Source organism: Mustela putorius, unplaced genomic scaffold (assembly GCF_011764305.1).
Source record: "Mustela putorius furo isolate JIRA1106 unplaced genomic scaffold, ASM1176430v1.1 tig00000407_pilon_pilon_pilon, whole genome shotgun sequence".
Classification (NCBI taxonomy): domain Eukaryota; kingdom Metazoa; phylum Chordata; class Mammalia; order Carnivora; family Mustelidae; genus Mustela; species Mustela putorius.
The window spans coordinates 18,971,456-18,981,224 of record NW_025421373.1 but is presented as its reverse complement, the minus strand read 5'-3'; positions in this window follow the sequence as shown (position 1 = coordinate 18,981,224).

Sequence of the window (9,769 nt, the reverse complement as noted above, 5' to 3'; positions counted from 1 at the left end):
ACTGATTTCTTTCATCAATATTTTGTAGTTTTCAACACAAAGTTACTAAACACATTTTGTTAGATTTAAATGTATATATTTTCTTATAGTTTTGTTCATTTCTTTTGACTTACAAAGACTTTTACATTATTTTCTTCTTCAGCATAAAAAAAGTTGAGTTCATTATTGAAGGCTAAATATTTTTCTGGTTTAATCCTGCAAATTGGCAGTTTTTCATGCTATCATGTCCTCTAACATTAATAATACACGTCTAAAGCAGATTGAAGAAGCAAAATTAAACTTGTATCTCCCCTTTAATTGAGATATGAATTTCCAGGAATGACTCTACTTTTCTTAAAAGCCAGCTAGAAGTTCTTGGCACAAAAATGTTATCTCTTAAATCGTAGCCCATTGTGAAGTAATCTGTCACACTGACCTGTCACAGATTGAAAATGTTAGTGCTATCCCAAGTGATTTGGCAATCTTTACTACATTTAATTGCAGACATCTTTTGCATATAGGATAAGCCTTTTTGTTCAGTTCTACATCATAGAATTATTTTTTTGAGGCATTCAAAGTAAAAAAATGGAAGATTTACTTCTGATTTCAATCTTTTATAACATAACTAATAAATATATTGCAGCTGAGAGGAGAAGCAAATAAGTAGATATCTTCTGTGCATTTCTAAATTCACATATGAAAAAATGAGAGCTATATTTTAACCCAATCCATTACCTGGAAGATCACATATTTGTTTGGTATGAATAGTAAGAGTCCCCATCTCAGAGAAGATAAAATGTGATGAAATATATATGACAGAATTGAAGAAAATTATTATCACTTATTGAGATCATTCTATACATAAGATCTTTCTCATTTTAAGCATTTTTGGATGGGTTTTATATGTATCATGCCATTTTATCTTCCTGAAATACTCTAGGAGAAATATGTAATTATACCCCTTTTCATATGATAACACTGAAATTACCAGGAAACCAAGTCTGAGTTCCTGTAACCCATTAATAGTGAGATATGAGGCTTTGAGAAATGTAATGCACGGTTTCCCAGGAGACCTTACCTGACATCAAGAGCTTGACACTGTTGGATTTTTAAATGGGTTTAGTTACCCTGCCCCTGTGATCATGTGGTCTTGCCTATAAAAACCCATTACTGTGTTTTCCATATTGCATTATAATTATCTATGTCTGTGTTTATCAATACTCCAAAGTCTGAGCTTCTTGAAAGCAAGAACTATGCTTGTTTAACTCTGTTAACTAATGAAGCAAAATAAGGATTCCAGCTGAGGATATATTTAACCTATTTGGTCTAACTTTAGAGAGGCTCTGCACCAAGAAATACCAGGTTTGTGAAAGCATAGATATAACATGTGGTTATGAAAAGCAGAGAATGGGGTACTTGGGTGGCTCAGTAATGTCTGCCTTTGGGTCAGGTCATGATCTCAGAGTCCTGAGATCTAGCCCCATGTCAGACTCACTGCTCTGCCCCTTCCCCCCAACTTGTGCTTGTTCTCTCTCTCTCTCTCTCATATTTTTATACACACACTTTTTCTCTCAAAGAAATAAAATATAAAAAATAAATAAATAAAATAAAACAAACAAAAAAAGTAAAGCAGAGAACATTTTACACGTTCATGCATGGGAGACTTTGTCCCTTCCAATAAAATAGCAGCAGCTAAGCACTGTCTCCTAAGTTAAAAATTCAAGTATTCTAAAACAAAGTTTATGAACCGTCTGGAAGAGAGCAAGGCAGCTAGTGTAGGGGATGATCCCTAGAGTAAAGATCTCTGTGCCTAGCATCTAAAGGTCCCCCTATTTAATGATGACTTCCAGATAAGCATCATAGCTTCTTCTCTAGAGTAAAGACTTTAAATTAACAAGTCCACCCATGTGCACAGAGCTTTGTAAGCTTATATTCAGGGTGGGGGGCTCATTATTAAATATGAATAAATACCCATGCATCACCAAAGATTTGAGAAAAAACTTGCAACATAAACAAAAAGGATTAAGATAAATATTTTTTTAAATAAGCCTAGATAAAAGAGATACATTATCATATTCTAGGAGAAATACAATAGAATATAGAAGTATAGTGTCAAACTTAAGTAAAACAAAACAAAACTTGAAGTAGAATCCTCATATTGAGTCAATAAAATGAAAATCTGGAATAAGATCCCAATAAAAGGCAGCTAATTAAAAGAAGGAACTCTTGGAAATTGAACATTAGTTCTCAAAATACAACACTAAATAGATGGGTTATAAGTATAATTGAGAAAAACTTCTAAAGAAAATTTAAAAAGTAATGAGATTCAAAAATTAAAAGAAAAAAAATACAGAATTCCAATTCTAAATGGCCAAAATCTGATCAATAGATTTGACAAAGACTAATTAGAGAAAATGAAGAGAAAGACATATCAAAGAAATAATGCAAGAAAATCTGTCAAGCTAAAAAGAGATTCCTACAAACTAAAACGGCCTACCACAGGCCAAACAAGTTTGATGAACAAAAACCAATTAAATCTACATTGTGAAATGGAGAGCAACAAATTAACACCCAGCACCACCACAATAATAATCATAAACTTTAAGAATTGAGTGTTTACAGTAATATGGTATTTTACAAAGATCTTCTCAGTTTTTGTCCATCCATATACTTCTTTCCTTGACTTAATTGTTCCAAATCTTTAAATGTTGCTTCTTAGGTTTCTGGCCAATCTGCTAAGCCATTTGCTCCTCCACATTATTCCAAGTACATGCTTACTCTGGGCTACTTCTCTCTTCACAAAAGATGATGAGATGCCCTGTCTGAAGCACTGTGATTTGGAAGGATTTCTCCTCACTGATAAGGGCCACCTTTGAATGAGTCTATGATATATGAGTGGTTTATATTTGACTTATCTCCACTTGACAAGTTAGCCCATCTGAGAATAAAGCTCAAAGTGTTTCCTCTGTGTTATCTAGTTTAAGTCCTCTTTCATACACATACATCCACATACACTTATATGTATGTGTGTTTATATATATGTATATATGATATGTATATTTATATAAATATAAATATGTGTGTGTGTGTGTGTATATAATCTTAGGGAAAAGCATCATTTCTTTTTTTTTTTTTTAAAGATTTTATTTATTTATTTGACAGAGAGAGAGATCACAAGTAGGCAGAGAGGCAGGCAGAGAGAGAGGGGGGAAGCAGGCTCCCTGATGAGCAGGGAGCCCGATGCGGGGCTCAATCCCAGGACCCTGAGACCATGACCTGAGCCAAAGGCAGAGGCTTAATCCACTGAGCCACCCAGGTGCCCCGAAAAGCATCATTTCAGTTGTAGCAGATGACAGGGGTTCTGGGCTACCTCTTCATGTAAGCTTATGTATACCATAAGAACATTTTTTAGCTTGATTCCAAATGTGCTGCCTCCACTTTAAAATTGCTATTAGATCTGCCAATATTTGCTAGGCCTAATGGTGTTCAGCTTATGATGGACAGTTCTGGTCACTAGGTCATTTGATATGCCATGTTTGGCAACATATTCATAGGTTCTGGGGATTAGGGTATAGAAATCTTTGGGGGAGCATTATTTTTCCTACCACAGGTAGGAACAATTTCAGGCCACAGCACTCTCTCAGGAAGGTTTTGGCTAGGCTAATGTGAAGTCGTCAGGCCATAGTTTCTCATTAAAGGATCTTGCATTTTGCAGGAATGAGACTGCATTACTACCCTCACTGTTTTCAGTCATTGGCTGGAAGCAATTTTGGGGGAGATGGATTCAGTATAAACATATAGTAGATTCAAAGGGGAATGGCCAATGCTATCAATCAGTTATGGCGCCTGAAGCAGAAGATCTGAGAGGTGCCTTTTTATGGCTGTCATGAAGGCCTATCAAGTATTGCAATCTTATTTTATTATTTTTTGGTTTAGTTTTCAACTGCCTACCAGTTACCCACCATGATTCATAAGGGTTTTGCATATTTCTGACTGGTCAGTATTAAATGGGAATTAAGATGGAAATTAACAAGGAAATGTGTCATTCAGATCCCTTTTGAGGAAAAAAACTTGTGGCCTACCTGGATGTATGGAGTATGGTGACTAGAAAATATCCAGCTTTGAGGACTTCCAGAGTCTTCCTTAGCTTCAGAGAATTGCTTTGCTTAAGTCATGCCCATCCAGTAAATAAATGCTCAAGGTAGGGTACAAAAGGCCAGAAATTGAATCCTATATGGGACACTCTGACAAACATACTAACTCCAGAACTCCCAGCAGCATTGGCCAAAATTTTGTCAGTTATGCATTGAATTTGACTTCTTCTGCTCAGATGTACTTCATCTCCTTCCTTTCATAGGTGCTGATATTTAATAAGCATATTACATGAAACTTCATTTCAGCCTGGTTCCAGAGAACCCAACTTATGTTATACAAGAACAACCACCCCTTCATTCTTAAGATATTTGAAGGCAGTGTTACACTGCTAACCTATCCTATTTTTAATTTACTATCCTATTTTTAATTTACTATATTTAAATGATAAGGGAGAGGTGGGAAATCTTCCCTACTATACAGTGAAAGAATTCATATGAGTTTTCTGCCAATTTCTGCCAATATCGAGTGTGTCCATTCCAATTATATATTTGTGATCTGAGGAAAGGAGCACAAGGAGCAAGAATGTGTTGGAGTTGGATCATGCTGGCTCACAAGAACCAGTCACACACATCTCTTCCTGAATCCATGTCCTCATGTTGAGACCGTGAAATCAGTAATGGTGAGAGGATTTACACCATGGAAAAAAACAACCGCTATAAAAAATTAGAGCTTTCTTTCTCCCCAGAGAGCCAGTTTGTAAATATCAGCCAGCATGTTACTGACAAAAGGTAGACCTACTTTCAAATGGACCTGAACAAGGGCTTTCTTAACTTCCTGACCCATGTTTGTCCCTACTAGAATGAGACAAGATAGCACTGCTTCCTTGAATATTATCATAAACTTGAATCTAATACCCCCTTCTCTCAGTGTGTATTACCCTTTTCAGAAGGTCTTGAGGAATCACTACAGTATATATTTACTCTGTTATGCCAGGATCCTTCCTCATAGAGACCTAGCTTCAGGTCAATAGTTTGTTGATCTAAGAGTTTAGTCTGGTAACTGAAAAAGGCATTTGGCATTGCTAACCTCATTCTTAGTATCTTTTGTTTATGTTTTTTAATTGATTATATATATATTTCTTTAACTGTCTATCTATGTTTTATGAGCCATCTTTATAGAGTTCTGAGTGCCATGCATTCCTGCCTGCCCTTCCAACTTTGCTGCTCATTGCATTAATTATACCCACCTTGGTTCAGACAGTTAAATGCTGCGACCTGGCCTCTGCTATTCCAGGACTGCATCATCTCCATTATTACAGAGGCTGATGCAGTAATAGCATCTCTTAACTGAAATCTCAATATACACATAGCACAGATATTAGTGAGATTTTAAACTATGCTCATGCCATTCTATTAGTCCATCCTCATTGCCTTGGTAAACAAAATGTTTTAAAGTCCTTGAGTTTTCTAATTTGTATCATAAACCTATTCTACCTGTGTATATATGTGTATATATATGACCATCCCATTGGTTCTGTTCCTCTGGAGAACCCTAATATATGCACTGATTTATTTCTTACCTCAAATATTTCTTAATAATATTTTATGTGTGGACTTCAGTATTATTTAAATTTTGTTATACAGAATTTTTTGCTTGTTTAGTTGAATGACAGTTTTGAGATGGAATTTTAATAAGTCACATCTTAGAACTTCTTAAGCATTCAAATTATGAAATAATAACATGTATCCTTGTAAGATAACTGATCTTAAAATATAGATGCTATCACACCAGAAGAGTGGGTTTGTTTTTTCTTGAGAACTGAACTGAAGCATATAAATATATAGTTCAATGTCTTCTTTTGTGATTCTCTAAATAATTACCATCTTCAATATAAATAGTGATAGAAGGCTTTTTCCCCCCAAAGTATAAAGTAAATGAAAGGTATCTTGTAGTTAGTTTGGCTTTATTCTGTTGTAGTGGATTTCAAAACACCATTTGAAGCCATTTGGATCTTTCTTCTTCTATACTGTAATATTGTCAATAAACCTGGGACCACAACAACATTAATGTAGATTGAGAAGTAAATCTAGCTCTTAAACAAAGTATTGACCCAGTATAACTCTTCTTTTGACAAAGATGCCACAGAGAACCATTGTGTTTAATTTAAACATTACAACTCTGAGCTGAGTAACCTGAAGTCTGGACAGACTGCTATAGTTCAAGAGCTTCAGCATTTCCTAAGTGTCAGAACCTACTTAAATGACCTCCTGATCTAGTGCTGAGACTCAGGAACATCATTATCTCTTTCTCTCTCCTTCTTCTGCAACAATATGGGGATAATTCTCAGAAGACCACTCTAAACCCCCTTCATCTGATGAGTGCCATAGCCTGCTAACCTTGTTTCAGACATTCTCACTGGGAATAATGGTGAACCCCTTGCACAGGTGCTTGTTCACATCACATGGATGTTGTTACACAGGCACATGTAATACAACTCTGTGAAGACCCAGGTCATTTTCTTCACAGTTTTGGTGCGAATGCTGCCCAATTGATGGTTCCCTGGCAACAAGAGTTGGTCTGCATTTGTGAATTCATTTTCTACTGCCTTATTTTTTTTTTTTTTCATTTTCCTGTAAGATGTGCCAGCAGGTGGAGGACTGGATCTTTATCAAAAAACAGATTGAGCCTGCCCAGTGGGATCACAAATATAGAAGTAATAGATCTGATGGATGCTGTTGCAATTTTTAGCGTAGCAAGACTAGCTACGCATTAGAAGCAAAAACATTATTGAGATTGAAAGTTTAATGGGGTTCACTGGTAGAAATCAGAAGATAGTCTCAGCATTGAGTTCATTGTTCTCAGCATGGTAGACTTTGATCCTGATTAGGAGCTTTATACCTTGACATATGAAGATAATTTTAACTTGACATTATGTCACAGATGGTGGGTAATTCTTCAACAGTATTATAAGATGCCTGTACTACTTTGTCTTTTTACTACTCAACTAAGATTAGACCTTTGAAAATGAATTCACAGACATTTATTTACAACTTCTGCTCACCTTTGTACAGTGTATAGTTTAATGTAAATGGTGAACTTGAAGAGGAAAAGCAGAAATGGAAAGGACTGAATCATTTTGCATGAAGCTTGAGAACCATAGCTGTAAGGAAAAACCATGGTGGTCCTATTTCTTTGTCAATCAAACACAAGGGCAATCAGTGGGAATTTATTTTCTTCAATCTTAAAAATACATTAAAAAGGAAATAGCCTCTTTTTTGGCTTCTAGATGCTGTCCTGTCTGCATGTGGGACATAGAATCCAGAAACCCCTTGGTACCATAGGGTTAGATTAAAGAGCCATGCTCAGGGTAACAGAGAGGAAAAGGGAAAGACCACTCTCTCGATGACCCAATTATATTGTCAAGTCACTGCAGTAGTAAAACACAGAGCCTCCTTTCCTCCTAATTCTTTTTTATTCAAGACAGTATATGTTATTGTTCAAACTCTTTAAACTGGCCATTCTCTTACTTGCAGCCAAATGCTTTGCAACTTATTTGCATAGATTAATGCATTTGTTCTTTTCAAGAAGTTTGTGACATAAAGCAAATATTAATAGCTTCATTTTAAAAGATGAGTCTCTTGCAGTTCAGAAAAATCAAATGAGCTACTTAGTTAGAAGCAAATCTATGATTAGAATTCTACTAATTAATCCTGGAGCTTAGGGGGTATTTATTATACAATGTCACATCGCCTTTCAAAAGGAGCACATGCAGAATGACTGAATGTCAATGAGTATACTTTTACTGTATACAGTTCCGCTCTGAAGAAAGACCCATTCTGCTCTAAGTAGGTAGCTAAAAGTAAAAAGTGATAATGGGACAATTGCCCAAGTAGGAAAAACCAATTATTGTATATTCATTCTTTCAATTGCTTATTCATTCATTTTTTCATTCATTCATTCATTCATTCTCTCAATATATATGTATTGAGTACCTTTCTTTTATGTGTCGTGAAATATGCTAAGACCTGGTGTTACAAAAATATAGATCACCTCACCTGCAAGAATATACCATAATATACTGAAATATATTATAAAGTATATAAATCTTAAAAACATATAAAAATGTGGAATGAAATATTTTGCATCCAGTGGATTTGATCCTGGGTGGAATTTCTCCCAGACTCAGGGAGATTAACAATGGGAAAGAGAGCTAAGGACCGAGTAGATAAATTTGAGAGGAAGTACCATGAGTGATTAATATATATTTGTCAGGGAAGAATGTTAACTTTATAGAAGATGGCAAGGGACATCATGATTCCAAAGGAGATAGCTAGGCAAACAAGCAGTTTGGATTGCCACAACTTCAGAGATGCTAAAAGGAGATAATGAGTCTCAGTGGATCAAAGTGCTGATCTATTCATTGCTCACATCACAGTAGACACTAATAGTACTGGCATTGTGACGTTAGTTTACCGTCATGACATGGTTCCACAGAGGTGACATGATGGGCCACATAATGGCCTGACACTCAGTAGATTGCACAGTAGTTAAAGAACTCAGGAATAAGGTGCAACACCTATTGCAGCAGGCAATACGCAAGCCAGCCGTCCTCCCTTGATAAGCTAGATCTCAAATGGCAAGTTCTCACACTGTGGTTGCCTTGACTACTTTCGTTGCCTATGTGACTAGCTACTGGAGGATGGCTCCGGGTCAGAGGATGGTGAAGCTTGCAGTATGGCATTCTTAGCAAAGATGTATTGAGAGACTTGGGGCCTATAGTGAATTTTAATCTCCTAAAAGTTTCCTTAACATCAGACTTCCTGAATGAAGTCTGACATTTGCCTTTACCATTACTGGTTCTACATACTTGGGCAACTTATTCTATCTCTGTCTCTCCATTTGTAATGTGAAATTTCAAGGTGTCTTGTCCATGAGATTGTTTAAAATAGAGCCTGACATATAATAAATACTAAATAAATGTTCATTTTTTTTCTCTTTTTCTTTTTTTTTATATAATTTTTTATTTTTTATAAACATATATTTTTATCCCCAGGGGTACAGGTCTGTGAATCACCAGGTTTACACCCTTCACAGCACTCACCAAAACACATACCCTCCCCAATGTCCATAATACCACCCCCTTCTCCCAAACCCCCTCCCCCCAACAACCCTCAGTTTGTTTTGTGAGATTAAGAGTCACTTATGGTTTGTCTCCCTCCCAATCCCATCTTCTTTCATTTATTCTTTACTATCATTCAGTACAGTGATATTTTCAGCTTGCTGGAAGAAAGAATGAACATGATTAAAATTTTAAAAAATGGCAATTGTACTTTTGTCAGAGTTACAAACTAAAGCATATATATGGTTTGGGGATGCCTGGGTGGGTCAGTCCAAAGTTAAGCATTGGATCTCAGCACCAGGTCTTGACCTCAGGGTTGTGAGTTCAAGCCCCATGCTGGACTCCATGATGGACATGGAACCTACTTGAAAAGAGAAAACAAAACAAAACAGATATATGATTTGGACAAATAATATCAACAACCTAATGTTGAATAAGTAAAAGGAAGATGATGAATGTCCCCAAATGGTCACAAAGCCAAAAGAATCTGTGTAGATGGGTCATTTATAATTTCAATACGATTGTTTGTTTGTTTGTTTTTTGTCAGTAGAGAATCAATGCCTATGCCCATTCATA